Source organism: Struthio camelus, chromosome 1, assembly GCF_040807025.1.
Source record: "Struthio camelus isolate bStrCam1 chromosome 1, bStrCam1.hap1, whole genome shotgun sequence".
In the NCBI taxonomy this organism is placed as follows: Eukaryota; Metazoa; Chordata; class Aves; order Struthioniformes; family Struthionidae; genus Struthio; species Struthio camelus.
This window is the reverse complement of record NC_090942.1, coordinates 35,807,825-35,835,047: the sequence shown is the minus strand read 5'-3', so window position 1 is coordinate 35,835,047 and position 27,223 is coordinate 35,807,825. Positions and strand designations below refer to the sequence as shown.

At 37.3% G+C, this 27,223-nt stretch overlaps 1 long non-coding RNA gene across 4 annotated transcripts; it reads right to left on the bottom strand.

Moving 5' to 3' along the window:
* Nucleotides 1-8,894: 8,894 nt before the first annotated feature.
* LOC104147925 (uncharacterized) lies at nt 8,895-26,624 on the bottom strand. 4 transcript variants are annotated; one of them, XR_694999.2, is made up of 4 exons: nt 26,447-26,624; nt 21,399-21,512; nt 12,495-13,697; nt 8,895-10,426 (listed from the first exon to the last, which is right to left on the bottom strand). It is a non-coding gene; the product is annotated as an uncharacterized lncRNA (long non-coding RNA). The 4 variants fall into 4 exon arrangements; XR_011139491.1 differs by having other exon boundaries at nt 13,445-13,697; nt 26,447-26,598; XR_695000.2 differs by lacking the exon at nt 8,895-10,426 and having other exon boundaries at nt 11,374-12,683; nt 13,445-13,697; nt 26,447-26,600.
* Between the last annotated feature and the right edge of the window lie 599 nt (nt 26,625-27,223).

Below are 27,223 nucleotides of genomic sequence, written 5' to 3'. Positions count from 1 at the left end.
CATCTTTAGTACATTCACCATTCAGCACTTTCCCATTATTTATGGGAGCTTCTAGTCTGTCTAAGAGTTTCCACCTCTTCCCATGATTCTTGGACAAAGGAGATCATGCCTGTAGGACCATCTAAACAAACATGAGATTTTCCTGTTTTGTAAAAGGTCGTCCTTATACTGCTAGACGCAACAAGGAAGAAAACAAGTCTTCCTTTAGCAACTGTGTTCCTTAGCTTTAAAATTCATCAGCAGGGTCCAAATCTCCTGCTAGCTGCCCTGCTGGCTGCGTATGACATTTCTTTTATCTAAAACAATAGCTTATGTTCTAATTCTCCTCCTAATCCAGTGTTTTTAGTACTTAAAAAAAATGAATGTGAGCATGTCTATAAAAGGAAGGGAATATATTCTCTCTGAGAACCTCACTGGTGTTACAGAATTACAAAGTATTTTGGTTTGTAAGAGTTGTATCCTGCAGAATTAAAATAGGATCACTGATCATTTTTACTGGAGGATTAGTAAAACTGACTTTCCTATAACATTTCTATGTAATATGTTATTTTAGCATGGTAGATACAGTTGCAGAGCAATGGGGAGTCTGCAGAGTGGCATCGCCTTTTGTGCATTAGAGCACCTTATGCACAAGGCAATGTTTGAGGAAGGCTACCATCCTTGTTAGGGGATGGCCTTCCTGGCATACAGGTCAAAGCCGCTTAGCAAGTTACTGCCTCTCAGCCCAGCTGCAGTAACTGTTCATGGATGTGGATCTATCCTATCTCTTGGAGCCTTAGAACTGTTTAAACTACTAGATTTTACTTCACTGTTAGAGATGGATAAGAACGTTTTGGAGGAAAAATATCAACTGCTACATATCATCTGATAAGTTAAATTAAGAAGAGCTAGAACCAGTTTTGGTATAAAAATACAGTAGGCACTCTGGATGTCTGGGTTAGCCTATACCATTTACACAGAACTGGCTTTAGATTTTTTAAGTAGTTTTCAAATTTCTTGCATCAAATATCACTTTAACACAGTTACTGATGAAGCACTGAAACAGCACAGTACCTCCATATGTTCCAGAAAATTCTTAAAAATAAGAAATTCAATAGATGCTGCATTGTCCTGCTGCTGAGTGATACAACAGAAACATTCAACACCATATTTAGAAACACCATATTTAGAACATCTGTGAGACAGGCTGACAATTTTAAAATGCCTCTTGACCTGGATTCTGAAATTTCACCTTTCCCCTTGTGCTCTTTGCCCAGGAGAGTCTTGTTAAATCATCTAAGTTCATTGCATGCCTTTTTTAACTCTAGAATTATAATTGTTCCTTTGTAAGCAAGCTGAATGAGACTGGATATGGGAAGGTGCCGAAGTCGGTGTTCAGTTTCTTCCCATGTCAAAGAAACACACCATCAGAATAAACCAGACTCATCTGAAATTAATTTTCTGTCTGATCCCCCGAAACTGAAGAGCTTTTCTTTGTCCACTGTTTGTCTGCAAAGCTAAGTTAAATTTTCCTGTTAAATGTATACATGAGATAAATGCATGCTTCAGTATCTTGGTGATACAGGACTGCTTGACACAGGGGCAAGGTGATACTTAGCATTATAGACACGAGGAGCTGATGCCCCCCTCTAAACATGTGATTTAGCAATGCAGACAGGGCAAAAAGGACACGATTGTGTAGTTAAGATTTAGTGTCACAGGGGAGGAATTGAATTGCTGTGCTTACTCCCAGCACCATTTTTGTATTGTGCATTAAAGCACCATAGCTAAAATGAAGTAAGTCACGGGAAAACAGACTGCAGTCAGGGCAGATACAACACTACCTGGGGAGACGCAGGTTGGTTTGTCTAAGATCCCTAAGATAAATGGCAATGATGAATATAACTTGCTCACACCTGGGCGAGTGATCCACACCTATGTTAATTATGCTATAAAAATGAAGGGGAAGGGGAAATTTATACAAAGAGATGCTGCTTTCCAAAGGCATAACTCAGGTAGCTAACTCTAGGGAAAGGTCTATGCTGGTAATCTCCATCGAAGAAGTATCCCTCCCTGCAAAACCAGTAGGTGCCAGCTCCCCGAAAGGTAAAAATGTTCAAGACATTAATTTATTAGGGCACTGGGAGCTTAGTGTTGGCTTTTGGGAACCCCATTCTAAAAGGTCCAGTTTTCCCCATTCTTTCCCCAGGTCTGGAAAGCCTGTAAGCCTGACTTGGGGATATGACTCCACTCAAGGACACAAGTGAGAGATCAACAAAAGGAGTAGCCATCAGCGCTCAGCCTGTAGTGCCTAAAGGCAAAGGTGGTGACACAGGGAGTCTCTACACTTGATTTCTCTTGCAAGGTTATGTATAGCTGAGGTTTCTCAAACAAATGGCATTCACTTTGAACATTTCTAAGTAGACTTCAAGGCAAAAGAAGACATCTTTAGGACAATCCAGGCTTGACACCCTGCCTTGGCCAGCATCTGTAGACAGACTACAGTATTTCAGGACTGTCTGCATGTGGTAAAACATTACTGTACAATTTGCTCAACTAATCATTTAACACAGAGATATTCAATATAATATCCTCAGCAATAATATACAAGGTCTTTTGAGGGCAGACCTGAGCTAGCTCTTCCCATATTTTGAGATGAAAGCAATGTGGTTCATCTAATGAACACTGCTCAAGCTTTATACTCTGTTAGCTGGGGCCAGACAGCTGCTGCTTGACTCAGGGCATGAGCGGAGCAAGGATCCTGCAGAGGATCATCTAGACATACGCTCACTTCTATTGCTCTGAATGTGAAGAAGTCATTCGATTCATAACTTATGTTAACAGGAATTTGAAAAACGTATCCTTTATATGCACAAAGGAAACTCTATAAGCCCATCAGGCTAGAGGGCTAAACATACTAAATTACTATCTTCTCCATCAGGTTATATAGATTTTCTAAAAAAAAAAAAAAGATCCATTGTAAATTCTGAAAGATTAAAAATTTATTCAAGCCACAAAAGGTAGTAGATTAAACCAGTTAAAGAAATAAGAGCATAATCAAGGACAGCCTCACCAAAGAGCAAGTCACTTTTTAGCAATATAAATGGAGAATATGAAAGCACTGATATAGTTTAAAAACAGATGGGATATGAAGCTTTAAAATGATATTTTACCCTTTTTGCTTCATGACTCCAAGGTTCTTCCAAAATCGAGTAAGCAGATGGCAGCTGAAGTAACAATGGGCATTTCAACTGGCTCTCTCCTTTTGCGTATATACACAGAAGAGAGGTGGTTCATGAGAATGGAATATGAATAAATAGAATTGCCTTGAGCTTACTTTTCTGTTTTACTCTCAAAGGCCATCAATTCTTCTAGGAAGTAAGAGTCAACTCTGGTTAATTCTTGGACATGTCAAGAAATTTTGATTGACATAAAATTAAATAGAAATTAAAGGCAAATGATGTATTTTAACTAGCAATTAAAATCATACTTTGCTCTTAAACATTCCGAACAGCTACAAACCAGGATCTAAATAAGATTTTAAGTAATTTCAAGTACTTAAAGTTCAACTAATGTGCATAACTCCTTAGCAGTGCATTCTATCTCCATATTCTAGAGCTCTTTTTCTTTTGTTCCTGTGGTCATCCCAGCATCCACTTTCCTTAATGCACTGGAGTCCAAAAGAGAAAAGAAAAGAAAACTAAAGCTCCTCCGTATATAGGCAAGTGAATGTGAGGGTAGATTTTCAAAGTACCACACACCTAACATTTCCGCAGTAAAACTTCTTTGATACCTGGTACTTTGGAACCTGAAAGCAAGCATCTGTATAAAAGTACTGAAAACAGTAAATTTCACTTTCATATAATTTTGAAATAAGTGGCAAATATGTAAACAGTACTTGGGCTTCCTGATTGTCTTTCCTGGGCTTCATGCATTGGACCATGCTAACTTCAGCTATTGGTCCATGTCATCCCAGGGTAACTGTAACGAAGGGCATATAATTCTGTATTTGAAAAATTTTCAACCAGATTTATACCAAACTGGTATAATAGCAGTAATAGGAATTATTATTACTAAAAGAAAAATCATTTTCTTTTTTTTTTTTTTGCTTAATTTTGTTTCCTTTTTGCAACAAAACCAGTTGCTAAAGTTTTATTCACAGCAGCATTCCCCTGCAGAAAGTATTGGACATAGTTTATAGCAAGGAATTAAGAAATAGTCAGGTTTCTAATAAAAAAAAATTATGTGGAAACACTTTAAACGATGCAATTCTTTAATCAGTATTAGAAACCTGCTTTCACCTGACTGAAAACTTCTGGAAGAGACTGCAACTAACTGATATTTTCCCCTGAAATTTCAAATATCAACAACATTCGGTTTTTCAAATAACTGCGGATAAAATAGGATGTTAAAAACAGTAATTTGACAGCTTTTTTTAAACAGCAAATAAAATAGTAAGCTATAGAAAACACAAAAACTGAAAATAAATTAGTTTCACCCAATATACTGCAAATAGTAAAGAATTTGAATTGCTCTAGCAAGGAATAAATATACTTTGTGTAAAAAATGTTCACATAGTGAGTCTACTTTTAAATAACTTTTCATTTTCTTATGTAAATTGCAATGTAACACCTTTGTATGATGACAAATTTTAATTTCTTTAAAATACCTTCAGTTCCTTTAGTGGAACTTGCAATTCCTTCAATTAAGCTTGTAATTTCCTTTATGCATGGGGTATATCCCTAATACTACTTTAATGTTTTTCTAAAATTTGTATTATTTGTACTGTACAGTGCCTCTGATTCAAGAAAGTGCTGATCAAGTATGTATTTGCATACTTTCCTGACCTGGGAGATTTTTTTTTTGAACTGGAAATAGAAATCTGAACTCGATATATGAACTGAGTGTTTAAATTTTTTTTCCGGGCTCCATGGCTGGATAGGCTTTTTCCCGTTCAAAATCCTGAAGGTTCCTTTAACTGCAATAACTAGGAATAATTATAATTCAACTGTGTTTTAACTATTCCACTTATTTCCCATTCTGAATATCATTACTTTAACATTGACAAGTATAACAGTCTGCAGGCCACCTCATATTTCAAATTAAAATAAAGCCAGAATGACTGTAGACAAGGTAACAGTTGCTGATTAATTTAACAGGCACGTCCCTGGGTTTTAAAAGCCAGCATTAGTCATTAATTGTAGCAAAACTTTTATGATCCCTTTGGTCAACAACTATGAGTTAATGACAACCACAAGGTAGGGCAAATATTCAAGTCCATGAGGTCATGTCCTTTACTTCTGAACCTGTTTGCATTTTGTTCTTTAGCAAGCCAAAATGGATTGTCTTTGGTAGTTGTTGTACAATTCTCAACTCAGAGAAAGTGTAACTTGAAATACAGCTAAATTATCACAAAATTCAATTCCTTTTTTTCCCTCCCGAGCAGATGTGAGACTCTAATGTTAGTACTTGTATAAATATTGGCCCCAGAGTAGTCTGTGGCAACTTCAGCAAGATTGTGTTCTATCATTCATTCGGAGATCATTTAACCCTTTGACATTGCTGCAACATTTGGTCAGTATTGAAGCAGTGTTTCAAAATAAGAAGTTTTGAAACTTACAGTTTCGAAAGTTTCTAAACAAATATGGCAGTATTTTACAAATTCTGAGGATATTTTAGGGATCAAAATGTTTCCCAGACCTGACCTAAACTTATGGTTGGTTTCAGCCCACCTCGTACAGCAGTTTCTAATCATCCTGGATCAAATACTGATTTGTCTGTGGGCTCAGGAAAAGACTGCAAGCCCCTTAAAAACTGTCAGCTGCTTCCCAGAAACCGCTCTGTCAACTGAGATGCCACTCAGTGGTTGTAGCTAACCTTTTCTTCTCCTATGCTTTAAGCTTTGAGATGTATTTCCAGAGCTCTCCAAGACAGGGAGGACCATGGATAGACCACGCTGTTGAAAATGGATATTCCAAAAAGAAATAATGAAAAGCCTACCAAACTAACAGCAGATTTGATCTCTCCATATTCTTATACTCATTATGGATTACAATTCAGACAGAACTGGTCAACATCTCCAGTGTTCCCACTAACTTCAGGCTGTCCAATACTTTCCATTGTAGATCTGTGATGTAAGTGGCTTCTGACTTTGTCTAGTTGTATTTGTTTAGGTTGGATTTTTCCGTGATGGATAACTAAGGTAAACACTTTATGTGTCTATACATAATTTCCGTACTGTAGCTGCTCATGAGTGATCTTAAGGGAAAATACAACTTTTGATAAGCCTCTTCAGGTTCTGAAATAAGAACTTTGGCTTTGGCAGGGGGATTAGTGAGGTCACAGATCAACCCTGTGATACTTCTAAGAGAAGCCTTCTACAGCCTGCCGCACAAAAGCCTCTGACAAATCTAAGTTCACACATACTTAAGAGAGACTTCTTAGTATTTGGTAGTCAGTTTCACTAAAGGTCTAACTGCTGCTGAGCATGTGCCAAATTTAGGTTACAGAAGTTCACTGGAACTTCCGAGGAGTTTCTTCTTCTGACCTAAGCACCTCTTTATTACTGGGCACAGCAACAGAGTATAGGGAAAGATCCCGTCATTAAAGGTTATGCATACATATAAAAGGGACATTACTTGGGATTTCACTGGCAGTCTTGCTCCTCGCGTTTCTATATTCTTTGACTGCTTAGTCTGGCAACCTTAACCTCTGCTAAGGGAGGTCTGTGTGTAAGCTGGTATGTATATTTCAGTATTAATTAGAACATTGTCTTTAAAGAGAGATCAAGAACATAGGGCTGCAGCATGAACTCAGGAAATATCAGCAGTAAATGGATTATATAAAAGTTATAAGAGCAGAACAAATAAGATGGTGCTGGAAAGATTCTGAATTGTTGCACTTGCTTGTGTTAAAGTGCTAAATTTGCTAGTGCTAATTAAGAAGACATAATTAAATGAATCTGGAGATTCATTTCTGTTATTCATTGTGAGGTCCTGAAAACAGGATAGGTGACTAGTTCTGCTCATTTAATCACTTGCGTTTCAGAGAGGCTTACCTGTGAGTCGGGTTGTGCAGAACGAGATTCTCTCTTCATCTTGTAACTTCTTCATTAGAAATGAGTATTAAACACATACAAAATAATATGGCTGAAGTAATATGGCTGGTAAATCATGTGCTTCCTCAGAAAAAGTGATTTATGTTCAGCCCAGCAGCTAATTAGTCCAATTGTATAGAAAACATAGTAAATAACTTGATTTTTAATCAGGAAGCCCTGCTGAGACCCCCATTTTACTTTCTGAAACTGGTTAGTACTGCAGCTACCCTAAATATAACCTGGCTCAAACTTATTTCTTGCTTAGGTTTTGTAGGATTCTATTATAATTAAAGCTAACTTATTTGCAGTTAAAATATGGACTAGAGTAATATCACTACTGACACTTGGAATTTTGGAATAACAGTGATATATATATATCAAGAAAGATAACACTGACTGCAAGAAGCTGCAAGAATATACTATATGCATCATACTCTTTCTCTAATCATCTTCTACCAGTTCCAGTCAGAGATAATATGCTGGTCATACAGCAAATCTTTGACCTGATATAGAAATGTTACAGTTCTTGGTTTTACTTCAGGATTTCTTTCTGAGACTCTACCTGTTTTGCAAGTCTGATTTTCAAAAATCTTGTATCATAGATAATAACGTGTTGCAGATGGCGTAATAGGTAGCTTATGCAGTACAAAAAGTAGATATATCCTGTTTACGCCTTTTGTAGTCAATTCTTGCCAAAGCATTTGCATTTTATTTACAGTTTCTGCAAAATTGTGAGGGAGCTGTGTTCGTCTCCCCCCAGTAGCAAAGGTATTTGATTTCAGTTCATCAGAACTTCAGAATGTTTTTTAGATAAAGTTGCCCAGCCTTCCTCTGATCCATCTCCTATATTCACACAGAAAATTAGAACTACTTTGTTCTCTTTAAATTGATTGACAGTATTTTCTGGAAGGTTGCTGTAACTGTCCTGCCTTGATTTGTGACATCAATAACCTAATAGTTTGTGTTACAGTTTCCACCTTCTGGTTGAAGTATTAATAATTCTGACAGTTTTTAACGGGGACGCAGTTAAATCCCAGAGCACACAATTTTTAATGAGCTCTCTGATCAGCATCTGACCCACTCTCCTAGGGAACATCCTAATCCGCTATTTTTCCACGAGCATGAAACAGTCTCTGGGAGGGCTCTGGTTTCATGTCTAGGGGCTGCACAGCTTGGGAGACCCAGCGTACTGATTGCTCCCAGTTGTCTTTCCGCCTGATATCCAGAGAGCTGAGCTTCTCCTGAGGCAGCTGTGAAGGGAGCCAGTTTACAGCAGAGCAAATTACAATTACAACGAATGCTCAGCTGGGCGACGGCAGCCAGCTGAGGACTGTGACTGCGTTCGGTGTCCCCAGCAATGCTGAGCACCTGTGATTTACTGTCCCAAATGGGAGGAAGACAATGTTGCCACCCCAGTGGACCCTATGCAGGGCGCTACTGCATCTAAATAGAGATAAAAACCCTCCTGCCTCTTCACAAACTGCAGTCATTTGAACCCATCCGCTAGTATTAACTTGCCCAGAACATGTAATTACGAGCTGTGCTCGCTGGCTCAGAGCGGTTTAGGTGCTTGACCTGATCTTCTAGTAATACACAAAGGGGAGTTTTGCTGACTATGGAGGTTTTAGGGTGGCTGCTTGAGACATTCAGGAATCTGAGAGCTGAAATAAGGTTTGGGGGATTTTTTTTTCTTGCTTCTTATTAGCATGTCTGTCCTTTAATAACATTTTATATTATTTCTCAAGTAAGTTTGAAGTTCAGGACAGATCATCTCTTGTTTCATGTACGCCGAAATGAGAATAAATAAATTAATAAACAATTCACTTATGTTGCTTACTTTATTCCAGATTAAGGTTAACATCTCCTATTTTTAAAACACAGTCATCAGTCTTTTGATATGATATTGCTCCAGATCATTTAATCTGTACAGTTCCTTCAGAAAAAATATTTCAGAATCCTTAACAAAACATTCCTGGAACAAGAATTCATTCTGCATTTCACCCTTTCAGCCTCAGAAATCAACTGGGTTTGTTGCATGTGTATATTGTTTTGTTTGGCTCATTTTTCCCTTAGTTTAGAGATCAGAAAATGAATCTGTATTGTAAAAATAAGCTTTGTGTGGGTCTAAGGAGAAAAAGAGGGGAGGGAATGGGGAGCATTCCATCAAATATGGGTTATATTTAACAGCTTTATTAACAGTGTGCTTTAGATACTTTGCATTAGAACTTAACATAAAGAATGCTGAATGAATGCCAAAATCAACGGTATTGTTAGATAAATGGAATCTCTGTGCCCACACTCTGATTTATTCTGACATAAAATTGCTTGCCTGCAATTTAAGTCTCATTATTCTACTCTAAGACATAAGTAAACACCGATCATAAGGATTTAAATTATCATAATGATTTGTATAAATTCTATGATCAATTTTTATTCACCTAGTTTTATGCTTCTAATTGGCATGACATATTCATATTAATATTGTTAATTGCCACAGGCACATATTAAATACTCTGTTTTTGTCTCATCCCAGTATCAGCCTGAATTTACTTACTTACAGATTGATTGTCTTCCACAATCTGTTCCATTTTCTTATTACATTTTCTTTCTTGTTCTATTTACTCACCTTTACCTTCCTTTGTCCACTGAGTCATGCTACCCTCTTCATACTGTAGCTGACATTTATTTTTATAAACAAAAACACAAGGGTGTTGAAAGGAAGGACTGAGGAAAAAGAGGGACACACTCTCAAAGAAAAGCACACACTAATTTTCCAAGTGCGAGGATGATGACATAGACACCGGAACATCTTAGCTCAGAACTCCACAATTATTTCATATCTACCTCTGCTATATTACCACATACTAGTAACTTCATAAAATTTTCCTCTTTCAGTCTAAAAGTTACCATTTGGTCTCTGACTGAAGGTGAAATGTCCTGAAAAGCTTGCGCAGAAGAAATTGGTAGCTTTTTATAAGGACTGTATAGAGACTGGAGAAGAGAAGACTGAGAGGCGATCTCATGAATGTGTACAAGTATCTCAAGGAAGGGTGTCAAGACGATGGGGCCAGTCTCTTCTCCGTGGTGCCCAGCGACAGGACAAGAGGCAACGGGCACAAAGTGAAACATAACAAGCTCCGTCTAAACCTGAGGAAAAACTTCTTCACTGTGAGGGTGACAGAGCACTGGACCAGGTTGCCCAGAGAGGTGGTGGAGTCTCCTTCCCTGGAGATGTTCCAAACCTGCCTGGACGCGATCCTGGGTAATGTGCTCTGGGTGACCCTGCTTGAGCAGGGGGGTTGGACTAGATGATCTCCAGAGGTCCCTTCCAACCTCAGCCATTCTGTGATTCTGTGAAAACAAGTCATGTTTTCTCAAAAATAAATTAATTTAAAGTTCCAAAAAACTAAAACTCTTCCCCTTTTTTTTGTATAATTCTGTGTTTTAAAAAGGGAAATAAATAAATAGGTGAACCTGAAAATATCACTTAATCAAATGAGCAAAGTGTAATGGCTATTTACCCAATTAAGAAATCAAGAGGGAGAAAATGCCAAAGGTTGCAAGCATAACCTTACTTCCATGAGTCTTTATTCTAGCCATAGCTGTTGGTTATCTGGTCAAAATAAACGATTCTGTTCCCTACTCCCTGTTTACCTACCTCGATGCTCAGATCAAGCTGAAGCCATGTTGAACAACTATTCAGAAATGGCTCCATTTCAGTGCATGGCTTGAAGCAATTGCCCAGTTTTGTCCACAGGACAGGTTATTTACTCACAAACTGGTCTTTTACTAAAGCAATAGAATATAGAACCCTACTTTACCTACTCTTTGTTTAACCCATTAACAAACATATGGTAATTATGCTAGTAAGGACTGTTAACAAAGTACATATTTGCACAGACAGTCCTAACTAAAAATGTTCCTCCATGTAGAGAGCTCACTCCACAATTCTTAGCATTTGTTTAATGCAGTTTTCTGCATGCAATATATATGCACACTAGTAAAAAACACTTACCGCCTCTCATTTATATAGACATGAAATAGTGAGATATAATTATATCTCACTAATATAATATATAATATATAATATATAATATATATTATATATTATATATTATATATTATATATTATATATTATATATTATATATATATAATATATATATATATAATATAATATAATAATATATAATTATATACCTGTCTTCCCTAAGTGCATTTCACCTGTGAGGTGTGAAGGAACATAATAAATATTTTGATTGCCAAATTAAGAAATAAGAAGTCAGGAAGGGCCATAACTGAGTTGTTCATTTGTCCTTTATTCTGTTGCTTTATATATTCCCACATATGTCATAGGATGCATTATGTAATTAAATGAGTATACATTCATTTTTCTTCAGGAAAATTGTACATTTGCAAGCTCTGCATGCAAAATATTTAATTCTTGTGCAGAATCCAATTACTTCCTGAAAGCAATTTGCCTGTACAGTCTTTTAAAATATTGGCCTAATTAATTAGAATAATCTAGTTGTATTATTCTGATTTCACTCTGATACTAAAAATGGTAAGCTCCTCATGCTAAAAGAGATCTCTTGTTTTCATTTTTCTCCTTTGGAATTTGTCTTTTGTACATCTAATTGCAGAGCATAGCTGGATATTTCTCAGTCTCTGTTAATTTGTCTTGTTGGTGGCCTTTGAAGATTTCATCAAATGATTTAACATTACCTAAGCAAGAAGTAAGTAACCATGTTCATAGTATTCTTATGAGCGGTTCAGCTAACCCCAGTGAGACCACTCATCTGGATAAATTGAACGGGATTAAGCTTTCTGATTGCTGACTGGTTTGTGTGATTTCAAAATGGATATGGGTGTAGTTTGAATATTAAAAATTGAGCTAAGGATAGAATTTGGATTCTGAAGACCATTCTTCTAATTTAAATGACTTTAACATCTCATAAAAAGCCAATGTCATTTCTAATGATGTAGCGTAGCAATTCATCCCTTCAAAAGGATAATTTTCTTTGAACTAGTATTTTCATTTTAGGACTCTGGCATAAGGAACGTCCTTTGATTACATTTGCACAGCTCCTAACACATAGGGTTACAACCTCAAGGCACTAAGAGGCAGTAGTTTTGCCATTAATCATAGAAAGACACCATTTGCAATTGTACCTGCTGAAGCAATAAGATGATGGAGGAGGTTACAGCAGAATTCACTAAACTCTGAAAATTCAAAATTAAACTCAGACTTTGCCCTTATTCATCAGATGCAGCAAGCTTTTGCAACAGATCTTACATAATCTACAGCAGATGCTGTAATCCATAAACAACCATGATGAGGTAAGCGAGGAAAAAAAGCTGTATTAACTCTGAACATCTATACTTCTGTGTGTTAGGTTTGACTTTTAATAATAAATTACCTGTTCGGTTATTTTTCTTTTGGGGTGTGAAGGCAGGGCTTTAGCGGAGTTCATTGTCACAGGTGCGTTTTCTATAATGTGCAAATGTTATCAAAACACAAACTTTTATGCCTCGGGCAGAAACAAGTGCACATTCAGATTGCTCTGATTATTAAAATGAAGTCTCAACCACAGTTTTGAAGAAGCAGTCTATGAAAATACGTTAAGAAAAGGTGCATCATACCATCCAAAGCAATCACAAGCATTACTTTTCCTTTTAAAAAAAATCTGCATAAATCTCAGCTTTGTTTAGGGGATGTATTAATTTTCTGGCTTTGTAATTGTCTTCCTTTTCTCTTAGTGTACATCAGTACGTATCCAGTGGGTCAAATGACATATAAGATCAAAAATTATGTTCCATTATATTTTGACTTCTTTAAACCTAACGAAACAGAGCTTATGGGAATCTGGTGAGGAAACCAAAACTACATCTAATTCTGCTATATATCAAACACTGCTGCATGAGCTCTGTCCTGTTCAAGTGTTCAACAGCACAAGATATACAGTGCAATGTCTCGCAGTGCAGTTCACAAATTTCCACTGGCCACCAAAGCACATACCAGCATCCCACAGGGATTACTCTGGCCACACAGACCTGCCTGCTTTCTCATTTCTCTCAAACTCTTAGACCTTAGCAAAAATGGACAGTTTTCACAAATTGCACCGACTTTCACAAAGCATCAGATTTCAAAGTAGATTTGTCAGGCAAAGGAATTGTAAATGCCAGCACACATCACTCGTGGCTCAGTTTCTCTTCTGTTAAATCTATCCTGTTAGCTAAAGTAAATAATTATTGAGCTTTGCTTCCAGATCTCAGTTACGCTCTCTGGGAGTTTTATGACAGAGAAGACCAGGCACAGCCCTATCAGAGCACCTTGCAGCATGCACACAAGCAGTAGGTGCAGACCCACCTTGCCAGGCATCAGGATTAGGCAGCTGATATTGCTACAAATCAGCAGCTCCCCAAAAGTAGAGGTGGGGCTATCTGCAAGTCTTCGAAGGGGAGCTGCAGGCCCGTGTCTCCAAGCGTGCCCAAGCACCCGAATCCCACCACGATGTCTCATTCCTGAAGGACGTTAGGCATCCTTCAGGGGCGTTAGGTAGCACTGTGGAGTTGCGTCTTCGTGCTTAACTCCAAAGCGTTGTATTTCCATCAGTGTCTCCCTGTAAAGACGAAATTTGCCATTTATGATATGGAAGAGAGATTTTCTAAAATATAGATTTTGGAAAGTTTAAGAAAAGAGCTGGCTAAATGCTTATCTTTGACCAGAATTTGGAAATAAAAATAGAAGATTGCCTTCCCTATATTTCATCTGATGCCCCACAAATACTGAAGCGGGATAGCGAGTGCATAGCCATGACCATGCAACGGTTTGCAGCACTGTGTTGTGCCCTGGCTGCAATGAAACAAACCTGCAGACTTCCTGAAAAATCAGCTCACTCTAATTCACGAAGCAGCCCCATACACAGTTGTCCCTACACAAGTGAAAGGATGCAAACAAAATAAAAGAGAGGAGGAAACACCTCAGTCCAGCACTGCCACCAGAGAAAAGGCTGTGTAACCACGAGCACCTCAGATGAGGAATTGCTGTGTACTACGAGTTGAGCTGGAAAGCCTGAAGGGGAGAAGATATGAAGGAAGGTTGCAGAGGGTGGATCTAGTAATGAGATGTGCCATTCCAGCTCTGCTGCAAGCATTTGTTTTCAACAGCAGCTGTTTTCTATAAAACTAACTTGAAAATTGGTATCTCCCTACTTATGAGAGAATTTGTTCACTTCGTCTTTTTACTGGCAAAGATATTGTTATTACTTATCATTCCTGCTAGCCCTGCAGAGCCACCTCAGCTTTGGGGAGGTGAACCAGAGTCTATTTTGGCATAAACCAGAAAAAACACAGCTTGATCTCGGATCCCAGGGTGAGTTTTCAGGGCTGGCAGTTAAGAAAGACATGGTTTTATTTGTAAATTAAAAGAGAGGTCAACAGGAAAGTCAATGGAAAAAAGGGGGGGAAAAAAGCAAATATGGAACCCTACCATGCCATTTATAGTCTCTTCACAGATGAGAGCACACTTTATGTAATGTAATTTGAGTTATGAATAATATTATTTTTTGTTTCAGCCAAAAATCTGTTGCTCATTTAATTAAGGAGAATGGATGTATTTGCGTTATGTTACTCATTACTTTATTGAAAAATATGCCTGTAATGATAATCTACGGAAAATTTACTGCAGTGGCAGAGAAAATGATAATACAAAGAAGTTGTTCAAAATATTTCCAGTAAGAAAGGTAACTGAAGATTGTTGGGTCTCTTTGTTCCCTTAAATCAAATAGCTGAAAAACAAATTTTAAAGAAAAAGAAATAAGGAAATAAATGTGAATTGATAGATTTGACTTTGGAGTGCAATGTTAGAAACTGACCATTTATAGCAATAACTGCATGGGAGCAACTTAGTCATTTTCTAAATCCGTTCAACACTCGGGGTGTCCCTTTCCCTCGGCTAGTATGTAGTGCATACTCAGTATTAAGTTATTACAATACAGTATCAGTCTCTTAGACTCACTTATTTTAAACATCACTGATGAGTAACTACTGTGTGATGTCAAACAGAAATATTTACTCCAAAAGAGAATGAACCACTCTCTTTCAAATACTGTAAATCAAAACACCATGCAAAAACACAAATATAAAGAAAAATATATCGTGATGTCCAGAAATCTAAGATGGCAACAGTGGAAGATTTGTGGTGCTTCTCTGAGCCACATAAATGCTGACATTTAATTTTCACAAAGTTGATGTGAATTTTTTTCGGAAAGAAAGAAAGAAAGAAAAGAGTTTTTAAGGAAAACAAAACATAAAACACTATAAAACAATAATTTATAATGTCAGGTCATGATATATAGAACAGATCATTTCCGTCAGGAGGAATACAGGTGGAGGAAAAGAAAACAGGAAATACTTTGTTGTGAGGAGAGGATACTAAAGCAGATGGATGTGACTTGATTTTTAATGAATGGATCCATTCAATGAATATCTACAATACTTATACTAGGATGTCATGCTGTATTTCATGGCTTTTTATTGTGTCTCCTTTCTGTGCAGGAGAAGAGGCCAGGGGGCACAAGAGTGACAGGGCACTTCACCTGGGACTCAAAGACCAAAATTCAGACTCTGCTATGTACACATGCCAAAGGCCATTTTCAATAAAAACAGCTATAAATAGAAAAAGTTAGAAATTCAAAGGCAACTGAATATGCTGATGGCCACATCACACCCCTGGGTGTCACTAATCACAGAAAATGGTATGCTTGAGTCCTGTTCATTTTAAGAGCCACATAGGCAGACCTTTGACTCCCTTGGATACAAACTGTAAAGGGTTTACTTACATGAATTTACATAAAAAGATACAAGCGATGGCATGGATATAGCTGCTGTGATAGTTAATCACAAAGGCCTCAGGCTAGAGCAGGAAAATCAAAGCAAAAGTGGCTAAACTACTTCCGTGGCTTAAATTGAAGTAAATATATAAACCTAGGTTTAGAAAAGCGACCCATTATTGTTTCAGTCACCCGAGGACCCCAACCAGCAATTTCTACTTTTCAGGAGCTAGCAAACCCATGGGGAATGTACACTGCATCAACCAGTCAGCTTAAAACCAAGTCCAGCTGGTATCGAAGGTTAAAAAGGAAACAAAAGGCAGCTAGTCCACAAAATGCAGAAACATGGAGGTATTATTGCTTGAGGACAGAAGATCAGGCAGGTCAGGAAGTTGCGGTGATACGTTAAAGGGAACATCTCCCGCAGCTCATAGGGTCTACGACAAATTGTGCTGCCCCTGGTCACTGTGAAACAGGGACAGGATTACAGCTATCTTTATGGTGACCAAAGGAGCAGTCAAAACTGTGCACAATGAGTAGCTTAAAGAAACTTTCAAATTATAACATAGCTAGAAATCATAATTATCTGTAACTGTTAATGAGACAGGCACTGTCCAGCAGTGTTTCCCTAGTGCCAGCAGGACCGTGTGTCCTCACTGGAGCCTGACAGTGGCTGATTTTTTATGGACACACAGTTATGGCAAGGGTGTTAAAAAGAGACATGAAATACAGCTTTTAGTGTAGCCCTTCTAGGAGGAGGGGAGCCCAGCGCCGTGGGTCTGGGGGGAGCCACCTGCCCTGACGACCTCCCGCCTCCTGCCCCTGAAATTGCATTAAAGGTGAATCCACCGCATCAGGTGCTTGTAAACACCTTTGGCACAGAAAGATGCAAGTTCATAAAAGGAAAATCACTTCATTCTGATGATATGCAGACATGCTGATTGATGATTAAGTCATTTGGTTTATTAAAATTCTTAGAGTCTTTAACTGAATGTCTGCCTCTGCTTTCAAAAATATTCACAATTTATCTGAGGCTTTTGCATTTCTATACCACAGAGAGAAGACCTTTCTGAACCATCTAATTTAGGAACAGCATGAATTCTCAGGACAAATGAAAGGTTCATGCCAAGGTAACAAATAGTTCACTGCTTAGCAGAGAGAAAGAATTTGGGAATTCCAGCATGGCAGCAGAGACCTCATAGACTATAGCAGTAGTTTTAACCTTTTAACTCGACTGAGGCTGGTGGCTTCTGAGGGCCCATGACAGGTAGCTAGGAAGTGCAAAGCTTCTGTCAGTAGGATCAAATTCACTTCAGAGAATCCTTACTCGCTAGAAATTCATTACGGGTCTATAAATAGTTAAAAGCTATTGCTATAATAATCCAGTGATAAATGTGACTGTAATCAGGTAAAGCAGAAGAAATAACCCGCATTAATGCAACTTCCAGAAGAAACGGTACTGTTCCGAACAAGTAAAATCAAAGCATATCCTAAAGGTTATGGTAGTGATAGGGATAGTGAACATACGTGTTTATTTTCATTCTAAAAGTTGCTTATTATTTCACCTACAACTGTCTACAAAAACTCACTTGTCCTGAATATTGAATGCAAAAATGATACATGATATTGAACATGATATTGCTCTCATCTGTGCTAATTGATCATTAGTACTCAGTATCCTGTCAATTTAAGTTTTCACGGTTATTTTAAATATATTTTTCTGTATTTTGAGAGGTCTTTAGGGTCTATATACACATTTTTAAACCAGCTGGTTCAACGAAATTGCTATGAAAACCGGTTACGGCATGATACACCCCAGACCGACTAGCTTAAGGTTAAAGAAGACCTGTAAGGTTTATCATAAAGCAGTCAAGATTAGATCTTTAGTGAATCAATGTACTGAATAACACAGAGTGTATTTATGTGATCATATGTTTGGGAAGGTATATTGTGTTTGTAGTTTAGCAATACCCCTCCAAAGATTATGCCCAAATCCTGTTGGCTTATGGGACTGCTCTAATATCTAAAGCCAAGAAAAGCAGCAGAGAATTCATCAGTGGACTCAAGCGGTGAGATAGGGTGGGCTTCACTCTTTGCAGGTCCGAAACAGTGGAGAACAAACTTGCTATTATAGGGGACTTTGTGCATTTTAAAAAAAAATAGCTTTCATAAAACTGTATCTATTCCTTGGCATATTTCTCTCTGTCTTTTGGTATTAACTGCAGAATACATAACAAGTATTTATCAAAAGATAACTGACATTTTGGGGCCTGTTGAAGCCACAGAGTGAATGGCATTGCTCCCACAAAATGAGGTAGTGCAAGTATGGGGAGAGAGCAAAAGGGGAAAACAGTTGTTAGAAGCCACCCAGGGCTTTGGTAAGTTGGCATCCAGTGTCAACAAAACGAAAATAAGTTTAGCTGTGCGTAAGTCATCAAAGCTATATTCCTTGACATTATGTTTTTTTGTTCCACAAATCCAGCGATGTAGGTTTGCAAATTCTCACAGAAGCTTGTGAGTTTGAGAACCTCACTTTTTTGTGTATCAAAGGAGAAATTACATTATCGGAACATGAAGGAAAAGGTATGTTTAAAGACTAAAATTTCAGTAATTTGATGACAGCATCACGTAAAGCCTAATCTGTATCTATCGGCACTTATTTCTCAGTAACAGTGAGGACGATGTAACCAAGGAAATACTGTTAGTTTTACTCCTGCTGATTCACTGCACCTTACCTCTGACAAAGCAGAAGCCCTAAGGAATAATTTGTCTGAGTCTGTTCCAGACAAGTCTTTTCCTATCTTCTCTAATTAGAAAGATCCTTTTTTGCGTAAAGCACATCCACATGTTTTGAGGATATAACAAATAATAGGTTATAGCTGCTTAATAGGATTCATTTTATTAATTATTATAGGACATAGAACTTCTGTATTTTAAAAGCTGTATTAATGCTTTTGAGATTTCTTTATTTACATCTATGCTATATCCAGGTTGTTTTTTAGCTAATATACAATAGTAGCTAGATTTTCACATTCTTTTTCTAGCAAAAACACGGGCATTTTCATAATTTTCAGTTGACATATAGAAGATTAATTTGTTCTGATATAGCTCAGGATTTTTCACTATTCATACCTGATGTAAAATATTTCTAATACATAATTCAGATTGTCAAGTAGAAGAAGATCAATCTAGGACATATATGAGCCATAGCTGTTGGATCTATTAATTCTCCTTTTTTGCCAGACTTAGGCATTTAAGAGAAATTTTATGTATTTAAGATACATGAACATTTTGGAGTAATATATTCTTTTCTCTACTTGTTAGTCCCAAGAACATGGATTTTATTCATTTATTTTTTGTTCAAGTGACTCTATTCTTCATGTGACTTTTTCTTCTGTGATTTGGAAGTCTTGAAATATGATTAAAATGGAAACAGTGACAGATGAACCCTTGCAGTTACACCTAAGATTAGAAATAGGGTTGGCCATACTTGTTATTTTAGAAAAATAGCAATACTATGTCATAGTTTAACATTGCTGTAGGCAGAGGTCTTTTGGGTTGGCTCAGGATTCAATGTGTATTCTGTGTATCTGTATACATTTCAGATGGGTGTTAGAGGAATGCAAAGTCTTCTCACGGGGAAGCATCTCTGTTGGCCTGCTGTTGATACTGAAGGTGAGGGAGAAGGCACTGCTGAAGTTAAAGAGAATTACTAAGTGTTGCTGGTTCTCTGTGAAGTGTTGAACTTTCTGCTGTGAAGTGTAGGAAGCAATTGCTATTGATGATTACACCGAATAATACTTCAGCATTTTATCAGGCAGCTGATTGCGTGGTAGTCACATAACGATGATGTCAAGTTCTGTGCTATTCTGTAGAAGAAAACTGTAGGTTTAAAACCCCCATTGTTCATATAGAAATTGAACATCCAGGTGTAGTGCAGTTTGTCTTGGTATACTGGCTCTAGCCAATCACAAGTGCAATGCCTATCGCACAGTTTGCAGCCAGGTGAACAACTATTTTGAAAAACAGCCAGCATAATCTCTTCCTTTCTTCAGACTATAGAGGAGATCCTAAAATACCCGGTTCACTGACAAATTGAATAATTGCTCAGTGCAAATAGGCTAAAGCAGACTTGGGAGAAGAAACAGGAAAAGGTAATTATACTGTGTAACTTTGTAATAGCAGTAATTTAGTAATACTAGACCCAGCAGCCTTCTCTCCATCTCCTCCTCCTCCATGAACTGTATGTGGAGAGTAGGGGAGCTTGTAGCCCCTGAGCTGCGTGCAGTTGTTGAGCTCACGTGGTGCTCTTGCACCTAAGCTATGGCACATAACCAACTGCATAAAGATTTTGGTAAGTGTCTCCCAGGATCAGGAGAGTTGGACAGCAGTGATGAAAGAACCTAAGGAGACAATTTAAAGTGGCAAAACAGAGTACTGGTACATTCCTTATCAATCTTACCAGGTAATTGAGAAAATGGGTGTTTTCCCCCTATGCAGGTGAGTTCGGGAAAGAAAGAATACGGTTCCTTAATATCAAGAAAAGATCAGAGCAGGTGAGATAAATTACTCCTTTTAGGAGAAAATTCTGCCATAAACTGTTATAAAGTGTAAGGAAGGTTTGGCAGCAAAAGTCCAAGTGCAGGAGGAATAGCTACGCACTGGACATCATCAGAAACTTGCTTTAGGCATAACGTAAGTGAACATTGATCTCTATGGGCAGGCAATCTGCCAAGGGTTTTGGTGAAGCTAAAGTCAATGATACCTCAGTGGCAACCCAAAACCTTCCTCTTTTTAAGATACAAAATAATACTGGATACATTAAGGATCAGGCCTCAAAAGGAAAAGTGCTAAAATTAAATTCTACACAGAGAATGCTTATATCTATCATAGGAAACTAACAGAAAGGATGAAAACACCTAAGGAAAAAAGAAATAGTGACTTTGACAACACAACGATTTTTTATTTATGCAAAGGCAGGAAGCCACCCTGAAGAAAGACAAATTAAAGAAATATATACTTAATTGTGTAAAATTCAAGGTAAAAAGTAAAAGCAGAAGGATAATGGAAACAAAACAGTCATACCCTTAAAAGAGGGTTGTGATAGAGTTCAGGAGAAAATCTACCTGCAGCCCTAGCTATACTCACGGAATTCTATTGAATACCTTATAGTGAACAGTAGTATTTTTTGCAAGGTCTCAGGACATCAGCAGGAGGAGTGAAAAGGCCAAGTAGGTCTTCTGGATTAGCAGGGCATGCAAGGATTCATATAGACATTTTGGAGAAACTGATAATGTGTTTGCCAAAATGTTTGTCACAGAGCTTTGGGGAGCCAGCTAAACTTACATTTTGCAGCAATAAACATGAGACAATGAAAGGTAAAGTCCAGTAATAACGTAGTAATTTAAATAGCATAAAACTATTCTCCTTTTTATTATACTGTTTGGCAAAGTACTTTTGAATCACAATTTGAAATTGATAGATGTTTACCTAATATTCATGTGTATTTCTTCAGAAACATCTGCCGTAGCTTAGAAGCAGCATATCTGCAATGTGATGCAGGGGTTGCCATGGTGAGTTCACATCTCGTATTTAATGCTGTACCTGAGCAAACAGACATTGTAACAACCTGTTAGAAGTGCTATTAGTAAATTTATGTCAGCATTTCTACCATAAATACTTGGTTTTGTGTTGCAAATTGGCCAAATTACCAAAAAAAAATTCTGTCTCTAAAGCAAATCCAGACAAGATTTTGCACTTCTACAGTGCTTGTCTTTCATCGCTTCAATCACTCTCTGAAAAACTGTCTTAGAAGTTAAATAAAAAAATCAGTGGGTTTGTTTCTATGCTTTATAAGCCAGCGATTTTGATGTCAGTTACAGCGCTTTTCATTTAGAAATATCTTCTGAAAAATTTGGGAGGCTAATTTTATTTTCACTGTTCCAGTCTGTGCCAGTGGGCATTCAGTCAAGCATTAATTGCATTACTTGTTTTACAGCCCTTCTGTACTGCCAGAGTGGCACAAAGAGACTTTTGTATAAAGGAGAATCAGGCCCCTAGCTCTTGTATTTAATTACTCAATTTAACTAAATGGCATCAAAAATTTAACTTGCAGACTCCGGCGCATTCTTTTTGAGCGATTACTTGAGTGTTCACCAGGATAACATATAAGAAAGCAGTGCATTGCTAGAAGTAATCAAATACATTTATCTTTTTGGCACTTATTTATTTTTCTAATCATTAACTTTGAAAAAGAGTAAATAACTTTCTGAGAAGGTTTTTCTTTATGAGATCCCCTGTGTATGTCAGGATAACTCTTGCATTATTCATTTGTATAAATTTGTAGGTTAGTCTGATTAAATGTTTTCCTTCCATGAGTTTCTTTTTAACTATAGCAACTTTTGTAGGAAATGTCTATACTCCTCAAAATCCTTTATACCAAACAGTAATATTTTTCAAACAAAACTTCTACAACCAAATTTTTAAATGCATCTATTTTTTCTAAAAATTGTGGGGTTTAAGGTTAGGGGTGTAAAAATCAAAATTTACGAAAAAAGCAAACAAACAAACATCCTTGTCCAACCTTCCTTCCTGTAAGATCTGACTGTTATGCGAGGTCTTGCATGTGAGCTTGTATGTTGACCTTATGAAGACTGCAGGTTTAACTGGAACTGTTTCTTCTGTGCTTCATGACAGCCAGTAACAGCGCATACTCATTACTGAATTGGCTGAACAATGAGACTGAACAAACACATCTTTCCCGTAAGTCAGGAAGAACACGGTTGGATGGAGAAACTCAAACAGATCATAAAGGTACCTCTTTAGCTGGTAATGAGAAGGGAAAGATATTTTTTGAGATTTTACTCCCATAGTCAAAAAGAGAGAGAGATGTTTCTGATGTTGCCTTGACATATCCTGTAGAAGCTAAGTTTTTACACAAGATAAATCAAGGCCTTTTGTGTAAATGGGGTCACAGAGATCCTTGAAATAATTTTGATAGTGCTATGGTATTTGGATGTTACTGCCCAACTAGTTGTTCAGTTTCTGCAGCACCACATAATAGGATAGACATCTCCACAAAATCAAATATCACTGCACTAGAAGAAGATCAGAAATAGACTGTGCACTTGCAACCTTTTGTTTTGAGGCCTTCTTTCCAAATACAATCCATTATCTACCATTGCAATGTTCAGGTCAAGAGCTACAACACTAGCAGATTTAGACAACACTATCTAAAAATACAAATAAAGGAATAATAGAATATAATGAACTCTACATGTTTTATGGTAACCAGCCACGAACAAAATATGACTGAAATACCAGACCATTCACTTTTCAAAAGAGTCATCACCATAAAGCACTAGCAATTAATTGTTTTTTCCATTAAGTCTCCATACCCACATTTTCCACAGCAGTTATTTTTAGGCATATTCATTGATGTGCAAAGAAATCCTCCTAAGATAGCAGGTCAGCATATTTGACTCTCTCTTTTATTTGTGTGTGTAAAACTGGAGCAAGGAGGACTGGAAGGAGAGGACTGAGTTCTACATTTAAGGATCTTCATCAAGAAAGCATAGTTTTTAGACCCCAAGAGTGAAGCACCGTCTAATATCAGCAGGGTAATGCAGAGCAGCTCTGTTAGTCTCGTTTACGATAAGACACAAATGAATTTTCAAATAAACGGATCCCAGAAAGTAAAAGCCTTTCAACTATTCTGATAAAATCAGCAGAAAGCAGTGTGATGTATTAGGGCAATGCACTCAGAGCAACCTCCACCATTCTTCAGGAAAAGCTGAAATAGGTGATACTTTCCTGGTTTCCTCAAGGACAGTCCCAACCAGAGTGCATTCAAAGCATAACCTTGAGATGACAAAGGCACGGATCATAATATCAAAGAGCTACAAAAGGTGGAAAAAATCTAAGTCCAACATACTTTAAATCCTGTTTGATATTGCTTATTGTATGTACCACTTTTCTGTGGCACAATAGGTTGTTTTAAACTTAACTAGACATTCCCATTGCTTTTGTTTCCTGATAAATCCAGCATTCCTTTGTTGTCACCACCCTCTTTACCCTTATGAAAGAAAATTTATGAAGTGCTGGAAATACTACCCCCTGTATTGCATCTTTAGAGACACAGATGGTAGATCTTGAAAGTCAGGTGACAGTTAACTTTGGTACGTGATTGGACAAGATTTTGGTTTGTTGCTGGAAACTCTTAGGACCAGAAAGCAAAAAAAATCAGAACCACAATGTGTTAGGGTTAATCACACTAAAAATCAAGGCTATCATCTGAGTGCATAAAGTTCAAAGAAGGGGAAGATTCATCATTGTGCCATTAATATTTTTAATTTCACTTTCAAATCATGGAAAGGCTTATCTGAGGTATCAGATGCTAGGCCGCATCATAGCTAAAGAGTTCAGAGTTTGATGGAAACAATAAAAAAATAAGAATTCTGCTGTTAAGAAATACTTAAGAATGTTAAGAAATGCTATATTAAAGTCAGATGTTCAACTAAAAGATGAGCACTCATACAACATTTAACCTGTCAAAGTGCTCTGCAAGCACAAACTGATCACAAACTGTCACAAAATCATTTGAAAATAGGAAGGAAATTATTATTACACTTTTCTGATCATTAGAGCTGAATATTAGGACTTTAAAATTATTATAGAACTGGTTTGCACTGATGCAAACCATTTTGCAGGCAGGTGGTAAAGATTACCACCTAGTCTTGATGATTCGGTCGATGATACAGATTTCATAACTACCTTGGATGATATCTCCATATACTGCTAACTCTATTAAAAAACTATAGAGCTAGCCTATTTTGCTTCAAAGTATTGACAAAGAAAGAAAATTTCATAACATTGCATCAAAAACTGTAACATCTTCCAATGTTTCTATCAATCAAGTCAGTACTGTAATTTACGGGACACTTTCAATTGCTGCTATCTCTATTCCTCATGTATTCTGCTTTACTCCTTTACATTATCCAGCACTATCCTTTACTCCTTTACATTATCCAGTAAAATAAATTGCAAAGGAGAAGAAAATCAATGAAAAATTAACCAGAATCAGAAAATTCCCCTTGAATCGTGAAATCAAAGATTGAAAGTCAGGGAACAAACCTTTGCTTCTCAAGATCACCACAAGTCCTGTTAGGAGGCATGATTTCACCCTTCTGCTTTTAAAATAGATTGGTGGGTAAAGTTCTGATTAAACTAAGAGGAGCAAAATTGCTAGTTGCTACAGGAAAACAATTTTTTTAGTCTTTCTCCCTTTTACAGTGTAAACATTAGAGTACAATAAAGTTACTTGGACAGAATTTCCTTTGCCAGCTATAAGAGTTTAGCCTGAATGAATATCTCAGGATTCAGTCCACGTTTCTACTTTATGGTTTATTGCCTACAGACAGCAATGCAGGTGAAGAAACAGAACAAAGCAGATAGCAAGTGGCTCACAGTAACTTTTAGTTTTGTTTACAATAGGTGTCACAGAACTCCCTCTCCTCTTAAAAGCATTTCATCTTGCACTTTTTCTGTGTTTTCTGCTATGGAAAACATGTGTTCTATTGTTTCTATGTTTTCTGCTATGTTTTATGGGTTTTTTGCTATGGAAAACATTGTTCCTGATCTAAGAAAACTTGTTTTTGCGGCACTTAGCATACTGTTAAATTAGCTCAGGTCTTCCAACATACAAAAGTGAGTTGCTCAGATGCATAAGTGGTACCCACATGAGTAGAAGGGACGTTGGACCAAGTCCTTTCTTACAACTTACATCCTTGGCTAACAAAGGAGGAGAACAGGAGCGACACCATCTCAACCACGTTCCATTAATATCCTGCCTTTTGTCACTTCGGACTCCTTTTTTTTAGAGCTTGAATTGCTGCAGAAAGTGGCAAACCAACTGCAAGAGAGAAGGAGCACTTGGAGAAATTTCCCGAGCAAATTAAAGTTTGGTGTTGGCAGCCTAAAAGGATTCCCATCCTGACATAGGCAGAAGAAAAGCTAGAAGAGAGCCCAGAAAGGAAGTGTAAAGTGTGACTGGCTCAGAAGACACACACTTTCACCTTTAGGTCATAGCATTGAACCTCGCCCAGGACAGAGGCGACTGAAAAATCAGTGCTGTCACTGGCTGCTGTTGAAGATGTTCTGTGAAATTAGTGAATAGCTAGTCCAGCTGCCCACATCATAAAAACCCTTGTTATCATTGTCACTGTTTTGCAGTTCAAGGTAAATCAGAATTAGATCTGAAACAAATCCCGCATCTTGGATTGGACGGATGTTCTCTATACAGCAGCTCTTGATTCCCTCTTGCCAAACTGGTGAAACCGAAGTAGCTAGATATTTAATATCAAGCCAAATATGGACAAGTAGGAGCCCTATATACAAACACCTCTAGAAACAGAAGTATATTCACTTTCAAATAGAAATATGACTGAGCAGTACACGCAGATACTGCATCTGCATAGGAATAGGGATGTTTCCCACATTCCTATTTAAATAGCGCTATAGAAAGCAAATTTCTCACTTACCACATTATGCTACTTGCAAAAACAAAACATATTTTATCTTCTGAGTCTCCTTGTTTTGCTCAAATGGAGGTGGGGAGAAATGCAGTTCAGTTCATCAACATGTTTAAATAGTGCCTTTGAGAAAGGATTCAGAAGCAAATATGTACCATTGCACTGGGCAGCTGCTCTTGTGGATTTCCAGTTAAACAAACATCTATTGCAAGGTATGTCTCGTAATGAGGTTGTTTTTTCTGGATTTTTTTAGGGTCATGGTCATAACCCAGGAATTGTGCTTTTCAGATTTACGAAATTACTAATCAATATTTGTGCAAAATTACACAATAGTATATAAATAATAGCAGTGTACAGTGTGCAGTGCAAAAAAATAAAAAGTTTGTTTCCTGTGAGAACAGTTGATATCCAGATTTTAATTCATATTGTACTTTATTAAATAGAGTCAGAAGGAACAAGTGACAAAACTTATAACACGATGAATACATTTTTACATATTATGCAAAAAGAGGCATGTAAACCAATGGTACAGAAGCAAATGTAAATATGATTCTGATCTAGCAGTACTCATACATCTAATTTTTTGTTACATTTAATAGGGAAGAGTGAAGTAAAGAAGCATATGTCTTTGCAGGATTGGTGACTGATCATTGCAGTGCACTTGCAGTCTTCTCTAGCATGTTCATTCAGCCTGCTGAGCCAGGAGAAAGCTTTTACTAATAGCACTGAATAAAAAGAAATACTAACTGCCTACTACAAGTCAAGGAACGGTTTTTCTTTTTAAAT